The 16,997-nt window shown below is 46.1% G+C and overlaps 1 protein-coding gene across 6 annotated transcripts in view; it reads right to left on the bottom strand.

The window, feature by feature from the left end:
* Positions 1 to 5,647: 5,647 nt before the first annotated feature.
* The window catches only part of MYO3B (myosin IIIB), a 309,268-nt gene continuing 297,918 nt past the window's right edge, over positions 5,648 to 16,997 (bottom strand). For all 6 annotated transcript variants that reach the window (XM_066612192.1, XM_066612189.1, XM_066612190.1 and 3 more), the window contains one exon: positions 5,648 to 6,073. The gene's annotated coding sequence lies outside the window, so the exon portion shown is untranslated. The remainder of the gene's footprint in view (positions 6,074 to 16,997) is intronic.

The raw sequence follows: 16,997 nt of genomic DNA, 5'->3' as shown, positions 1-16,997 counted from the left end.
TGAAGTCGCCCAGGAGAAGCGGAAAAGCTGCCCAGTTTCCTTTCCTGGCCTTCGCCCGTCCCACCGACCCCCTCACCCAGCCCGCCAGCCCAGGCGCAGCGCGATCTCCGCGGACCGTCTGCCTGCGCCAGGATCACCTCCAAGAATTTGATAAGGACTTTGCTGGGCCGCCAGCCAGTCAGAAGGAAGATTTATGGCTTTGAAGTTTGCCGCTGCCCAATCATCAAAGAATAGCGGCTCTTTCAGAAGCGAAAGCAAATCCTTTGAATCCACAAAGCTCCTATGGTGTGTTTGTTGGTCTGGATAAAAGAACTGATTATTAGGGGGGATGGGAAGGGAGGAGATAAAGGCGGGACAATTAATGAAGTAATCACTATGTGGGAAATGTATATACACAAATAATTGGATTTTCTTGATCAAAGGGCCCCTCACCGCCTGGAGACCCTCGCACTCGATCTTCAAGACACCGCATCTCGCCCCATTCCCCCCACCCCCGCATGCTGGAAAAAGAAAGTATAAAGTGCGATGGAGGGTTTTGTGGCAGGGCCCTCAAGGGACAATACGTCTTTGTTATCTCCTGTGATATCTGCCTCCGGGTTCACGGAGGGGGGGGGGCTTTAAAAAAAATTAAAAATAAAAAGGTACCTTGTTGGTTCCCCGTCCAGCTGCAAAAGTTTTCTGAAACCAGGGAGAATAAACGTATGCCAAGTATCCTCCGCAAACAGCAAGGAATAAAGCTTGTGCTGTTGCCTCTATGAGCCCAAGCCTATGCAGGTCTACTCAGAAGTAAGTCCCATTAGCGTATGGGGCTTGCTCCCAGGGAAGTGCGGATAGGATTGCAGCCTGAAAGCCCACTTCTAAGCATGTCTACTCAGAAGTAAGTCCCATTATAGTCAGCGGGGTTTGCTCCCAGGGAAGTGTGGATAGGACTGCAGCCTGAGAACTCAATCCTAGGCATGTCTACTCAGAGGTAAGTCCCATTAGAGTCAATGGAGCTTACTGCCAGGAAAGTGTGGATAGGACTGCAGCCTGCGACTCTTCTGGAATGGAGGCTTCCAGACTGGAAGTTTTAACTCGAGTAGATTCTTCGCAAACGTTTTGTTCTGCTGCAAACAGCCTGATTCCCAACTTCCGCCCTCCCCCTTTTGATGAACCAGAACTGGAAAGACAAGAGTGAAAGGGTTTTCAAAACGTGGCGCACGTTTTGTGGAATGCCTTGAGAGGCGATCTAGTTTTCCACAGTTATGACGACTGTTCTGGCAGAAGGCCCCCCCCCCACTTCAAACTTATAGGAAGTTCTTAGCGAAGGACCCTCCCTTTCAGACTAGTATAGAAAGTTCTGAACAACTGTGGTCAGAAGAAAAAGCCCGAGGAACTCGCCCCCAAGCTTGAACAGACCTCTGGCTGGCTCCAAAGCACATTGCGAGCATTAGGCTCAAGGAGCGCGCTTTGCGGAGGAGTTCTGCCCAACCGAGTGCGAAAGACATTTCGAGTGGCTGCCAACAGCACCCTGGGTGGCAACCACTTCTGCTGACGTCGATGGAAGTCCTTCCTTCCAAACACTTGTTGGGGATCCTGCAGTCCTTATTGCCAGGGACCAATAGGCTGGACCTGGAAGCAGTGATGCAGTTTCGGGTTCCACAGCGGAACTGTGGTTCCCAACCTGGGGTACGTTTACCCCCGGGGGTACTTGCCAGGAACTTTCTGGGTGCTTGAAAAAATAATGGTGGGAAAAGTCAGGTCTGTATTAGAATGCCTTGTAGGGCTAACATGAGGGGTAGAATTTATGGAAATGGGCCGCCAAGGGGTACGCAAGTGGGAAAATGTTGGGAACTGCTGGAGGATAATAATAATGTGCGATGGGAGGATTGCAGTGTCTGTCTGTGTCTCTTGGAGAGCTTGCTTTAAAGCAGGATCTGAATATTGGTTACATACCAAGGGGGGGTGAAGGGTTAGCCGGCTGACATTTCAAGGGGGTGGGTGAAAAGGGGGCAGCAGGAGGTTTGATGGGCACCTCTGACCAGGGCTTCTAGTATCCAGCCCCCAGAGGAGGTATCAAGACAAGAGAAAGCCTTTCTCCGCCTAGAGAGAAATAGTCAACTCTTGGGAGGTTGACACCCATCCATCTACGGTTTGGACACGTGCCCAAAGGGGGCTTGCCCATGGTGGGCCTGGATTGGAAGGAGGAGTGACGGGGAAGCGAAGCGCAGGCCCGGCTCGGACATCTCTGCAACTTTCCCCCAGGTAACCGGAGCCGCCCAGCAATGGTTGGATCCAATTGTCTTCGCGTTGCCACTTTCACGCCGGGCGCAGAGAGATCTTTATCGGGCTTCCCTGTACAAACAATCCCTGGCCTCTCAAAGACTTCCAAAGGGCTGCAGGGGCTTCAATCAGCTCGGTCCCTTTGAAGGGATTAAAGGGCCAAGTCCTCTCCCACGGCTCCATAAGGAGTCCCGGGGGGAGGCTAAGACCCCCGCCGGGCCCCTGACGAATAGGCACACCCCCGCACATTAGCACGTCCTGGCCCCGGAACGTGGTGTCACCGCTTAAGCAGATCGATAAGACGGAAATGCAGGCAGAAGAATGGAAAGGAGATCCATAGTGGTGGGTTTCACAAAACCACAATCCTCCAGCGACCCTCCCCCCATAATTCTATTAAGCAGCCCCATAGGTCCAAGCAGACCCATAGATTGAATCTCGAACACACACACAGCCTATATGTATGGAATATAAAGGTAGTTTACAGAGGCATATTGGGTCTCAGGGCCACCAGATGTCATCACCCCAAAAGAGGACCAGGAAGCCCATAATGTAGGACATTCAAGAACAATGTAGGACACGACAAAATAAAAGCTAAGCACACTCGTATATACATTTCATGTGGTTAATTTAAACACTCAATCACTTTATTACATATAATTTATTCATTCCAGGAAGGCTCTGTGCTGCCTTCTCACAGGGAAAAGGAGGACATTTAAGTTCTTTTCCCGGACACGAGGCTAAAAAAGAGAACATGTCCTGGAAAAAGGACACCTGGTCACCCTGCTAGGTCTAAACTACCTACCTACCTATCTGTATTGCATGGATTTGCGCTACAGTATGAAAGTACACTCACCCAAAAATGGTTAAGCCACCTCTTCCCAATACTGCATATGCGAAACAGGGATCAAATGTGTACATATGTGGGTTGGGCAGAAATGGGTGCGTATGATTCGCCATCGCCCACCTTCACTTGCCTAGTGGCTGCAATCCTATCCAAACTTACCCGGGAGTAAACTTCATTGAGCAAAGTGGGACTTACTTCTGAGTAGGCATGCATGCCTAGGATTGGGTCTCAACTCGCTGTGCAGTGAGCTGAGCACTGGGGTGGCTCCTTCTGCAGAGTTTACTCAGCGCATTAAAAGGGCGCGGATCTGATTAGGGAAGAAGGAAAAACCCTACTTTTGGCTACAGGCGTTGGAACTCCTCCCTTCCACGTGGAATCAACCTTCTGCCCCCTCTGCAGGAGAAGTCGAGATGCAAGCATCTCCCCATCGGGCTTAGTTGGCCCCAGCTGGGCAGAAGAGAGGACAGTGCTGTGGGGGTCCAGGCATGCAGTTCCTAGGCTTACGTGGGAGTGACACTTGCAAAGCATTCCAGGCCAGAACACAGCCAAATCCTAGCCAACTTTCCAGCCTTGATGAAGCCATGCCAATGGGGTGTGCACTGCAACTTGTGGTGGGAAGGTAGTTATGGAGGCCTCCACAAGGTAAGGGAACATTTGCTCCCTTGCCTGGGGTTGCACTGACGCTGGAAAGTTGGCTAGGACTGGGCCCACAGACACCTCTTCCAGTCGAGGTCAGCCTGAGCTGGCTGAACTGTGCTGAGCACCAGGCTGGGGAAAGAGAAGATCAGAAACCAAAGTGTCAGCTTGCCCTTTCTGCCCCTTCCACTGAAGGGGAGGGAGGGAGAGGCATCCCTTCTTCAGTGGCAGGCCACAAGAATGTCCTGTGCTAGGGCTATCAGATACAAAGGGGGCAGAGTGCCTATAGCTTTAACCATTGCATAGACAAGGGAATTTAGAGGCCAATTATATGCATGTCTACTCAGAAGTAAGTCCCATGAGAGTCAATGGGGCTTACTCCTAGGTACACTGGATAGGATTATTATGCAGGGGATGGACAGAGTGGATAGGGAGATGTTCTTTACACTCTCACATAACACCAGAACCAGGGGACATCCACTAAAATTGAGTGTTGGGAGAGCTAGAACAGACAAAAGAAAATATTTCTTTACTCAGCGTGTGGAACTCCTTGCCACAGGATGTGGTGATGGCAACTGGCCTGGACGCCTTTAAAAGGGGATTGGACAAGTTTCTGGAGGAAAAATCCATTACGGGGTACAAGCCATGATGTGTATGCGCAACCTCCTGATTTTAGAAATGGGTTATGTCAGAAGGCCAGATGCAAGGGAGGGCACCAGGATGAGGTCTCTTGTTATCTGATGTGCTCCCTGGGGCATTTGGTGGGCTGCTGTGAGATACAGGAAGCTGGACTAGATGGGCCTATGACCTGATCCAGTGGGGCTGTTCTTATGATTGCAGTCTCTGGCAGGTGCACCTTTTTAAATCCTTCCATGTTGAGCTGCACCTACCCAAATTCCCTCTTGTATACAATGGTTAAAGGTATAGGCACTCTGTCCCACTCTGGTAACCCTACCTGTGCATTATTTCTGCACTTTAAAAAGAAAGCAGGAAGTGCTGTTGCTGGCTCAGAAAGGCCTCCATGAGGAAAGCCAGTGCGGACCTGCAAAGCATGCTCTCTTTGGTGGGACCCTGGGAGAGGAGATTATGATGATTATTTATCATCATCATCTGCAGCAGTCCCACTGTTCCCTCATTTTCCATCGGTTTAACATAAATTTAGGTTAACTGCATTGACACCCTGAAGGAGACTGGAGAACAGTCAAATGAGTGGCAGAAGCCTGTTAAACCTTCCCACTGGGCTCTTCCAAACAGAAAGGTGACCCCCCCCCATAAATTAAATGTACATCTCAATCCTAAATGTGTTTAGAAATTTTTTTTTTTTTTAATTTTGGGAAGATTTAACTTTACATACATATACACCTAATAGATCTCCATTCCTGGGGCTTCTGGAAAAGTTTGGAGAGTCATTGGAAATCAAGATTCCATTTAGATAGGCAAATCAGCTAGATCCAGATCCTCCTATTTTCTCAGAAGTAAGACCAAAGCTATTAATGAGGCATGCTTTCTCATAGATGAGCATGTGGCCTTAACATGGGAATGTTGGGGTGGGCATGTGGGTACCAAAGTGGAGTGAATAGGTTCTGATTTTTGGGGCAGGAGAAACAAATCTCAGGATGGAATCCTATACACACTTACCCAGGAATAAGTACCATTTAATATACTAGCTTCTGAGTAAACATGTTCAAGAAGGTGCTGATCAACAAAGTGTATGTGCTGATCATTTCCTTAAAAAGTTACTGTTGCAAAAGAGGTACATTCCAGTCTCCTGAAACTGGACTCTTAATGCAGTGAACATTGAAGAACTGCTGTTTAAAAAAAAGAGAAAGCCTTAGAAGATCACAGGACTATGTATTTATTTCACAAATTAGTTTTCACTATTAGGAGATACAGCAAGGCCATCAGTTCAAACATTACACCAAAGCAGTGAAAGAGACAGCAAAGACACAGAGGATTTAAAAAAGAAAAATCAAAATGAGGAACATTGAGAGCCCTTAAAATGATGCAGAGTCCAGGCAAACAAACGCAGAAGCTGGTGTAACTGCAGCCCATTCTTCTCTGGCCCTGAGGACTCATGAGTAAACAGCAGCAGAGGGATGAAGGCTTTGCATTTCCTCCTTCCAATTTGGCCACAGAGAGGCAAGGAAAGGTCCTCTAGAAGCCCAGATTTCAGTGAACTCATAAGATTACAGCAGCAAGATAAAGTCACAGACCTGCCTCCCCAAAGGCAGGAGTAGCAAGAGCAGAGGACTGTGAATTGAGGCAATAGATTTGGTCTTCTTGGCAGTGTTCCTTTTCCTGCAGTGAAAGGGGCACCTTGACCCTCTTTTCCTTATTCCACAGGGAGGCAGAGGCAGCCAGGAAGGGGGGGGGAAGAGAGAGAGAGAGAGAGAGAGATGGTTAATTTTGCCTTCCACAGAAATAAATGTAGAGCATCAGACCACTCAGCAAAATAAGAGAATGTATGAAAAATGTGTATGTACACCCCCCCCCCCAATAACCACCATATCAGGGTTCAAAATGCCTCAGATACATGATCTCAAGTAATCATTGCAAAGGTCAGTATTGCCATTCCCATACAATGCAATCTCATACAATGCTGTAGACTGAGATGCTACAGCAGCAATGTGTAATTATTCAGTCCTATAAGAGCCTCATCAATGTTAACAGCCCACCTTCTTAGACATATTTATTTGGAGGAATAAATAAATGTCCAAATAATTTATTTGGAGGAATAAAATGTCTTCTTAGACATATTTATTTGGAGTGCCATTGAAACAAATGAGGTTTACTTCCAGGGAAACAAGTTTTGAGTTCAGTGTAGGTTGAACCTACATAGCCTGTCCACTCCCAGACAAACTCATACACTGTAAGGCTCTTGAATGATCTCATGCATTCAGACAAAACCATATGGTCTCTTGCCCATATGGTCTTGTCCATATGAAAGGGCTTCCTGTGATGTTCTGTTTAACAAGGTCTGAGAATGAGGGTGGGAGAAAGGGTTGATTCCCATTGAGGTGTTACTTCAGTACGGAGCTGTGTAGCATTAAAGACAAAATCACCAAGTTCCTTCAGAACATACACTGCTCAAAACAATAAAGGGAACACTTAAACAACACAATGTCACTCCAAGTCAATCACACTTCTGTGAAATCAAACTGTCCACCTAGGAAGCCACACCGATTGACAATCAAGTTCACATGCTGTTGCACAAATGGAGTAGACAACAGGTGGAAATCATAGGCAAGTAACAAGACACCCCCAATAAAGGAGTGGTTCTGCAGGTGGTGACCACAGACCACTTTGTAGTCCCTATGCTTTCTGGCTGATTTTTGGGTGACCTTTGAATGCTGGCGGTGCTGTCACTCTAGTGGCAGCATGAGGCGGAGTCTGCAACCCACACAAGTGGCTCAGGTAGTGCAGCTCATCCAGGATGGCACATCAATGCGAGCTGTGGCAAGAAGGTTTGCTGTGTTTGTCAGTGTAGTGTCCAGCGCATGGAGGCGCTACCAGGAGACAGGCCAGTACACCAGGAGACGTGGAGGAGGCCGTAGGAGGGCAACAACCCAGCATCAGGACCGCTACCTCCGCCTTCGTGCCAGGAGGAACAGGAGGAGCACTGCCAGAGCCCTGCAAAATGACCTCCAGCAGGCCACAAATGTGCATGTGTCTGCTCAAGCGGTCAGAAACAGACTCCATGAGGGTGGTATGAGGACCCGACATCCACAGGTGGGGGTTGTGCTGACAGCCCGACACCGTGCAGGACGTTTGGCATTTGCCAGAGAACACCAAGATTAGCAACCTCGCCACTGGTGCCCTGTGCTCTTCACAGATGAAAGCAGGTTCACACTGAGCACATGTGACAGACGTGACAGAGTCTGGAGACGGCAGGGAGAATGTTCTGCTGCCTGCAACATCCTCCAGCATGACCGGTTTGGCAATGGGTCAGTAATGGTGTGGGGTGGCATTTCTTTGGGGGGCCGCACAGCCCTCCATGTGCTCGCCAGAGGTAGCCTGACTGCCATTAGGTACCAAGATGAGATCCTCAGACCCCTTGTGAGACTGCTGGCGCGGTTGGCCCTGGGTTCCTCCCAATGCAGGACAATGCTAGACCTCATGTGGCTGGAGTGTGTCAGCAGTTCCTGCAAGATGAAGGCATTGATGCTATGGACTGGCCCACCCGTTCCCCAGACCTGAATCAAATTGAGCACATCTGGGACATCATGTCTCGCTCCATCCACCAGCGCCACGTTGCACCACAGACTGTCCAGGAGTTGGCTGATGCTTTAGTCCAGGTCTGGGAGGCGATCCCTCAGGAGACTATCCGCCACTTCATCAGGAGCATGCCCAGGCATTGTAGGGAGGTCATACAGGCACGTGGAGGCCACACACACTACTGAGCCTCATTTTGACTTGCTTTATGGACATTACATCAAAGTTGGATCAGCCTGTAGTGTGTTTTTCCACTTCAATTTTGAGTGTGACACCAAACCCAGACCTCCATGGGTTGATAAATGTGATTTCCATTGATGATTGTTGTGTGATTTTGTTGTCAGCACATTCAACTATGTCAGGAACAAAGTATTTAATAGGAATATTTCATTCATTCAGATCTCGGATGTGTTGTTTAAGTGTTCCCTTTATAGTTTTGAGCAGTGTATATTTGGCCTATACTGTTCATGGTTGTGTTGTGTTACCCCTGGGGGCTGGGGATAAGAATAGGCCCTCAGTTTGGCTGTACTTGTCATAAGAGGCGACTAAACAGCCACCGGGTAGATGGGACTCGTTAGCCTGGGAAGGCAGCTCATCTGAGAGAAGGAAAACTCTGATCCCAAACCTCCACTGCCTTGTGGCTACATCCAGTTATGGAAAAGGCTTCAGGAGTCAACCTCGAGGCAAAATCCAGAGCCGGAGCCCCTGAGGCAGTTCATGGCTGAACACAGTCATGTTCTGGCAACTCCTGCGACGCCGCTGGAACCAACCATATTGGCTTCTGCCTTTCCATTGGACCAATTCAGCGACGTGGAGAGGGGGGATTTGCTGCATGGGTAACAGCCTATCCTCCATACCTACTTTACCCAGGCTTCGCGCTCTGGAGAGGACACTCTGTTCCAGAACCACCATTCAGAGTGTGACACCATAGTCTTTTGAGACTGAAGGATGCCAACAACAATGTGCAGCAACTTATCTTGTCCTCCCTTGATGACTTAGGGGGAGTTGTGATAGTAATAAGAAATGTATCCTATTGCTCCCTAGCAGCATTTAGACACTTGCCATAGTCAAGGCATAAACTGTCTTCTATGTTTTGGATGTTTAGCTCCTTTCTCTGAGAGACCTTGTAGTCCAGTGGACTTGCATTTGTATGTGTGAGAGCAGCATTTCCCAAACTTTTCAGCACCAGGACTCACTTCTATCATGACCCACTAGACAAAAAAAGAGATCTAGAAATAGAGATCCTGTGCTCTTGAGGCTGCTAGAGACCTTGCATATAGTATATGTGTGTGGGCATTTATAACACTCTCCCTAGAAATGGAGTTCAAGGACTGTTCCTCTAAACCAGTGGTTTTCAAACTCTCCAGGAGAGTTTGAGCCACTGTAAGTTCTTGCGGGGATGGGGGGGAGGCAGCGGGGATGGGGGGGAGTCAGCAGCACGATGCCCAGGATTGCACCGCTCAGGGGGCTGCAGGGGCTTGGGAGCACTTACCCAAGCCTCCTGCAGCCTCCCCAGGGTGCAGGGAGCCCTGCCCTAAACCTTTATAGTCATTCCAGGGTACCCAGAAGGCTGGAGAGGAAGACGTGCTGTTAGGGACTCCCAGGCCAGACAAAAGGCTGAAACTGGGTTCACATGTGATCTACAGCATGCCAATTACTAGAGAAAGTCAGGAAATGTGTCATTTTAATTTGGGAGTATGAAAACTACCTCACAGGTTAGCATTCCAGCCAACAATTTTCTTCTGCAAACTGAGCAAGGGTGCTTACAAAGTTTGTAATTGTACTAAATTGGCAACCCACCAAAAATAGGCTCGTGACCTAATGGTGGGGCCCTGACCCACAGTTTGGGAAACAGTTTGTTACAGTTAGACTCTGCTGACATCCTGGGTGGTCTGTGGATAAGTTATTCTGTCTTCACCTCTGCTTCCCATCTGTACAATGGGGAAAAAAGTGCTCTCAAGTTGTGAGGACTAATTGAACAAGGATTGTATGGTCAATGAGAGTCCAGTTCAGCAAAAGCAGATCAGATTTCAGTAGAAGTTAAGTTAGTCACAAATGTCCCATACCATTGCTTTCAGCTTTTGCGAAATTGTATCCTGAATGTATCCTGAAGGGCCCAATCCTATCCAATGTTCTGATGTAGCCCAGAGGTAAGGGACCAAACACTCCCTCACTTTGAAGAGGTCTTTGCAAATGCCCACCTACTGCAAGATGCAGCACATGCCCCATTGGCACAGTGGCATCAGCCCTGGAAAGTTGGATAGGATTCAGTTTAAGTTTGATTAATACTATGCCCATTAGGGAGATAAAGAGTGCAATCCTAACCCTTTATGTCAGTGCTTTCCAATGGGACATGTGCTACATCATGCAGTTGGATGTCACTCACGGAGGCCTCCTCAAAGTAAGGGAATGTTTGTTCCCTTACCTCAGAGCTGCATTGCCCTTATGTCAGTGCTGGAAAGCACTGACATAAGGGGTTAGGATTGTGCCCAAAGTGGGATATAAATTTGTAAATAAATAAATATGCACACATTTTCTCTAATAGCGAAGGTAAGATGTACCCAATTTGCAATTAATTAATCTTTTAAAATAAATGACTTGTCCAAATTGGGCATATACCAAAATGAAAAGCAAGCTAAACATGGAAGCTAAAGTTAGATACTTCAGTACATCAGCAACTTATAGCCCAATCCTATGCATGTCTACTCAGAAGTAAGTCCCATTAGAGTCAATGGGATTTACTCCCAGGAAAGTGTGGATAGGATTGCGCTGTTAGGCTGCAATCCTATCCACACTTTCCTGAGAGTAAGCCCCACTGAACAGTAGGACTTCTGAGTAGACATAACTTCATTATGAATTTTCAAAGGCATAGAACCATTAATGAAAACCAGTATCTTGCTATAAATATGAAATAATGTGCTGTAGCAAAAGTAATTCCTTGTAATGGTGGGCTTTTCCCAATTTATCAGAAGTTCCCTTATGAAAATGACCATCAAATCCTACATTTTTCTCCCCCAACTTACAATATGTAGGAAAGCCAGAGCTGGAACTGGTTTAATTCAGGAAGGATTTCAGCCATGTCAATGTCACTTATACAGTATTTTGTTTCAAAGCACAGTAGCTGGTGTTAAGCTGAATGCAAAGCATCCCTGATTTGCCTGAATGCAAATACTGTAGCTTTAAGGCTGGTATCCTCATTACCACTTCAAACATTTGCAACACAGCAAAATGCACCTTGTCAACAAATGGAGCATTTTAGAAGGAATTTGCATTTGGTCCCATTGGAAATGAAATTGCACAGATTATTCTTGTGGGAAGGAATTCTACTTGTATTTGGACTACTTGTATTTGGCTAGAGCACTTAAGAGCACAAAAAGACTGGGGGCCCTTAGAAAACCACATCACATATCCATATATTAGTGGAGAACATATTCTATCATTGACTGGACAGCAAACCGCAGCTCTATAGCAAAATCAGTATCATTAGGGCTAAAAAACAACACACGAATGCAATTCTAATCCACTTTCCAGCATGGACAAAAGGGCAATGCAGCTCTGAGGTTCCCTTACTTTGAGGAGGCCTCCATGAATGCCACCCAACTGCAGGATATAGCACACATCCCATTGGGACACCTATACCAGAGCTGGAAAGTTGGTTAGGATTTGGGCCTGAACTGCTTAAGAGGTACAGGCTGTTTAGATCAGGAAACAGTGCTTTCAGTGGTCGTCCGTGCAGACGCGTAGAGGAGTTCTGCACATGAGCTGACTTTTAGTGAGCATTCTGCCCCTGTTCTTGAGTGGGGAAAACTCTGTTCATGCTGTGTGCTTCAAGGGCAGGAAGATGCCCTATCCCTCAGTTCCTTTGTGAGTGCCCAATTAAACTGTAGCTTTTGAAGTGAGACCCAACAGTAGGAATCAAACCTGCAGAGAGTACAGTCACGTAGTTCAGTGTCTGCACAGAAAACCACTTAAAGAACTCTAATTGCAACTAAGCAACCCTGTCCTCCTCCTTTGTGTCTCTGTATAGTCACACTTAGTGGAGAAAGCTAGCTTCCCCTTGACTTGGAGGTGGGTACAGATCAATCAGGAGAAGATACTTTGTGGAACCATGTGCCAAGGCAAGGCATCAGCTTTCAACTTGTGTCCAGAGCACAGTGTATAATAAAACATAAATGTTGATGGTGTAAAGACCAAGTTGCTGCTCTAGAACAGAGCAGAGTTCTGGAACAGGAATACTTCTCAGTCTTGCAGTGGGGAATGAAACCAATCCAGAGTGAGTTCTCAAGGAAGCTGGTGGCTCTTTCCTAGCCACCTGGTATGCCAGGTAGTCTTAGACCAGCGTCAGATATGCAGTTATTCCATGGGAAATTATGTCTGTGAGCACATCCAAGACATTCAACCTATGTGAGATTTGCAATCACATGTTCACTCCATTCCAGGGTTAAACTTCCTTGCCATTGATTGCATCCTGCTTCCTACCCACAGACTCTGAGAACTGAAAACATTTCTTTTATGTTGGCTGAGGCATGCTCCACTATGAGGAAGTTCTGTTTCAAATGGTTAAAAAGAAGGGACAAAACTGCATTTTGAAGTGGGATTGGAGGAGATTTGTCCCACGTGTTAGGTTTCTGAAGAGAAATACCTTCACATTCTAAACATATTTTATCTGGAGGAAGTCCAGTTGGTTTCAAGTAAGCATACCTAGGATTGCACCTGTATTTTAATTTCCAGTTTATGATTCAGCAACAGGGCCAATGATCTTGCCCACCTTTGGTACTACTTATAGCAGCCATTTTCAACCACTGTGCTGTGGCACACTGGTGTGCCGCGAACGGTCCCCAGGTGTGCCACGGGAATTTGGGAGAGGGTAATTTATCAATAGGACCATTTGGGGATGTGAGCCCCCATCGACAGCACAGTGTGCCTTGTCAATTGTCAAAAAGCTGATGGTGTGCCTTGACCATTTTAGTGCCTTGCCAGTGTGCCGCAAGATGAAAAGGTTGAAAATCACTGACCTATAGGCTTAGACAAGCCCTGGAGTCTGTGTGGAAAACAAGCAAATTGTGGGTTGCATATTTCTCTTTATAACACACACTACTTATCTCTTGATTACCAGTTATTTTGTTGGTTCTCATGAACTTAGCTCCACTTAATAATAATAATTAAGAATATTAAAACAAGATTATTCACATTCTATGATATCACGTCGTTAATACAAGAGGTTATCACATGCATGAGCAATATATCAATCTTAAATCAGAAGAGTTAGAAAAGTATTTAAAATTGTTTCTGCAGCAAAATTAATTTTAAGACATTCTGTTGTAGGAACTTTCTGGCCCAAGAGCAGAACAAAGCATGATGCTTGAAGATTGCCTTAAGTTTCTGTAGAGTTACCTGCTTTATCTTGTAATCAGGAGAAATGACCAAACTTTCCACAATGACCTTTTGACATCCTGCTTACCACCTAACAGGAGGTTTTACTCTCCCTGTCAATTTATAGTCTTCTGGGTAGGCCACCTTTTAATGGCTGCTCTGTATTTTATAGCCTCCACGGCGACTGTGATCACAGTGTCTGTAAAAATGAATCACTTCCTCTCTCTGCTGCTCTTTGTAGGATAACTTGGCTGTCAGGAGACTCACACAAGCCTCAAATAGCTTCCTTCTGACATTTGTCTTGTTTGTGTTTAGTATTATCTTGCCACATACTGGGGAATTCTTACTTTCTCTACGGGTTTTTTCTTTCCCCTGCTTTCACTGAAGAAATATATCTTTGGCACCAATCCAAAGGAAGTTGGTTGCATTTAAGTCCCTTTGAAATCAATGGGGTAACCTGGTCATGACTAACTTAAGTTCCATTTATTTCAAAACAATAGAAGCATGAGTAACCTTTTCTTAACTAAGGCCTCAATGCAACAGAGGCAAACCTCATACTCTGAGCATGTCCTTGCTGTTGTCACCAAAGAAGCTTGCAACAGAGACAACAGAACTATCCTCTGAACAATACAACCAAGGCATATAGCTAAGTCAGATTTTAGAAACGATGGAGAAAAGAGTTAGGGCAATGGTTCTCAAACTCTCTGGGAGTTTGAACTCCCTCTGGGAGAGTTTGAGAGCTAGCAAGTCTTCCCAGGGGCGGGGGGAGAAGGCAGCGGGGGCGGGGGGAAGACAGCGGCGCGATGCCCAGGATCACTTTGCTAAAGCGGAAGGGGAGCGTGATTGCTCCACATCCACTTTCCCTGCTGTGGGGAGCCCTGCCAGAAGTCGCGCCGGGCTCCCCGCACCCAGGAAGGCTGCAGGAGGCTTGGGTAAGTGCACCCAAGCCCCTGCAGCCCCCTGAGCAGCTCGATCCTGGGGATCGTGCCGCTGCCTTCCCCCTGCCTCTAGGCTGCCCCCTCCCCTTAAGGGGGCAGAGACCAGGGCCCTCAGGCTGGGGTGTCATGATGCCCCAGTTTGAATAGCACTGAGTTAGGGAAAAGGACACAAAAATTGCTGCCTGACAATTGCTGAGTGATCTTATCATACAAGGTACAGGTGGGACCTCGGTATTAACTGATTTGGTATCCACTGATTTGATTTACCAATGATACTGAGGTCCACCTTTAAATGGCTTGTAACAAGAAAAAAAATTGTTTTCCCAAAATCCCATTTCCTACCTTTGCACTGTTAAATAATTATAATTTCATTCCATTAGATTCCATTATTTACCCCATCTAGTGGCTGAATGCAGTATAGCATCTATGCATTCTGGGGCGACAATAGAGGAACAAGAAACATGGAAGTGGGTTTTTATCCACTGATTTTTTTAATCCACTGAGGGTTCCAGAACGGAACCCCAGTGGATAACAAGGCATGATCTATAACTATTAAGAGTTCTTTTCCACGTTATGGCTTGCCATTCTTTGTTGATTCTATGCACATTAATATTCTGATTATATAATTTGGATAACTGAGGCTAAAGGAGACTCTTGCTAAGGCTATTATCAGCATGGCTGGGCATGGAGTTAACCCAACCAACCCAAGTCTACAAGCCAAGTTTTATTCAACCAGCAGATTCATATTGTTGATAACTGTTAGTGTTTGAATGTTCTCTCATACAAACATTTTCTGCGCATGAAGGCTCCTCTTGCATGCTAGTATTGTAAGTGTAGGGTGTGTATGGGTATCTTTCTCTTTATCTACTCAGATGTATCATAAGCTAAGCTGAAGCAATAAAGTGAAAGAATTAATAGCCATCTATGAACTGCAAGGTACCAATGTATAAAATACACACTGCCAGAAAATCAATAGACTGCTGCTAAAGTGCTATGTGGCTGAATGTACATGTTCAGAAATGGTTGCCCATTTTAGAATTCCATCTTAAAATGTTTTTCTTTCCCTTTTAATGACTGCTTGACTTTCCCTTCTTCGTGAGAAAAGGCACATTTACTATTTGCATCATGTGTATGTTTCACAGCACATCCACTTAGTGACAATCATGACTTCTCTCCACATATACATGTGGAAAAATAGTTGTGAGTGTGTGTTCATCACACATGCTAGTACTGTATGCTCTTTCTGACTTAAAAATGATATCCATGTAGGAAAATTGTAATGTATGTAGTGCCCCAAAGTATAGGTAAAACCATGTAGATTGAAAAGTCTTCAGGCCATTTTCAGCAATGTCTAAAAGCATTTGCCCTGATCCAGAGCCTCATGGGTACTCCAGTGAACATACAGTACAGTTGTTTGTGTGGGTGGCTCAATTCATCTCAGAGACTGGAACAGATTCACGTGCACAAAGGAATGCATGCATCAGAGCTCCCTTGACCATAAGAAGCTGCTGAGCTAGGACAATGATCTATACATCACTAACAAGCTATAACTATCCTAGTTGCACCAGCTTTCATCTCAGTGGCACATTAAGAGATAAATGGCCCAATCCTATATCCTTCCCTCCCCCCAACTGGTGCAGCTGTATCAAAAAGGCATGTGCTATATCACTGAGGATGGAGTGGACTGGGAGGCAGTGGCGTCACTAGGATTTGTGTCACCTGGTGTGGGAGGCCTGCGCGTCACCCCCTGCAGTGCGTGGGGCAACGCCCCAGGTGATGGGCGCCCTGCCCCTACTGGTTTTTTGGCTGTACCTTTTGTTAGAACACAAATATTTCAATGTGGTTTGTTTCATTGCATTCTGCATGAAATTACACATTGATTGATATATAACATGATGGTCTTATTCCTCCAAATTCTGATTTTAGTGATTTTGAAAACTTGTAGAGTCTCTCTCTCTCTCGCTCTCTCTCTCTCTCTCTCACACTCACACACACCCTCAACTTACTAACACCTTATTGCAGCAATTCTCAAACTTTTAGTACGGGGACCCACTTTTTAGAATGACAATCTGTCCAGGACCCATTGGAAGTGATGTCATGGCTAGAAGTGACATCATCAAGCAAATTAAAATAAATAATTATAAATAATTGGTTGGCAACCTTCAGTCTCGAAAGACTATGGTCTAAGCCTACAGCACCCGGTATTCCCAGGTGGTCTCCCATCTAAGTACTAACCAGGCCTGACCCTGCTTAGCTTCTAAGATCAGACAAGATCAGGCATGTGCAGGGTAAATAAATGAAATAAATAAATAAGGGGGAGCCAGTCCTGTTCCACCAAGTGAATCTACTCTGAAATAAGTCCTATTGTGGTCAATGCGGCTTACTCTCAGGAAAGTATGGGTAGGATTGCAGCCTGTGAGCCCAATCCTATGCATGTCTACTCAGAAGTAAGTCCCATAGAGGTCAACAGGGCTTACTCTCAGGAAAGTATGGGTAGGATTGCAGCCTGTGAGCCCAATCCTATGCATGACTATTCAGAAGTAAGTCCCATAGTGGTCAATGGAGCTTACTCTGTAGTCTGCCTGCAATAACACCCCCCCCCCCCCCCAAAAAAAAAGAATCAGTGAGATTTCCAGCTCTCCCAGTGCCCAGCTTAAAGTTCTTCTATTTTAGGCATATCAAGATAAAGACCCACCTGGCTTTGCAAGTGCACAATAGAAAACTTCCCCTTA

The sequence above is a fragment of the Tiliqua scincoides genome, chromosome 1 (assembly GCF_035046505.1).
Source record: "Tiliqua scincoides isolate rTilSci1 chromosome 1, rTilSci1.hap2, whole genome shotgun sequence".
Taxonomy (NCBI): Eukaryota; Metazoa; Chordata; class Lepidosauria; order Squamata; family Scincidae; genus Tiliqua; species Tiliqua scincoides.
The sequence above is the reverse complement of the archived record's forward strand: the minus strand, read 5'-3'. Positions and strand labels throughout refer to the sequence as shown.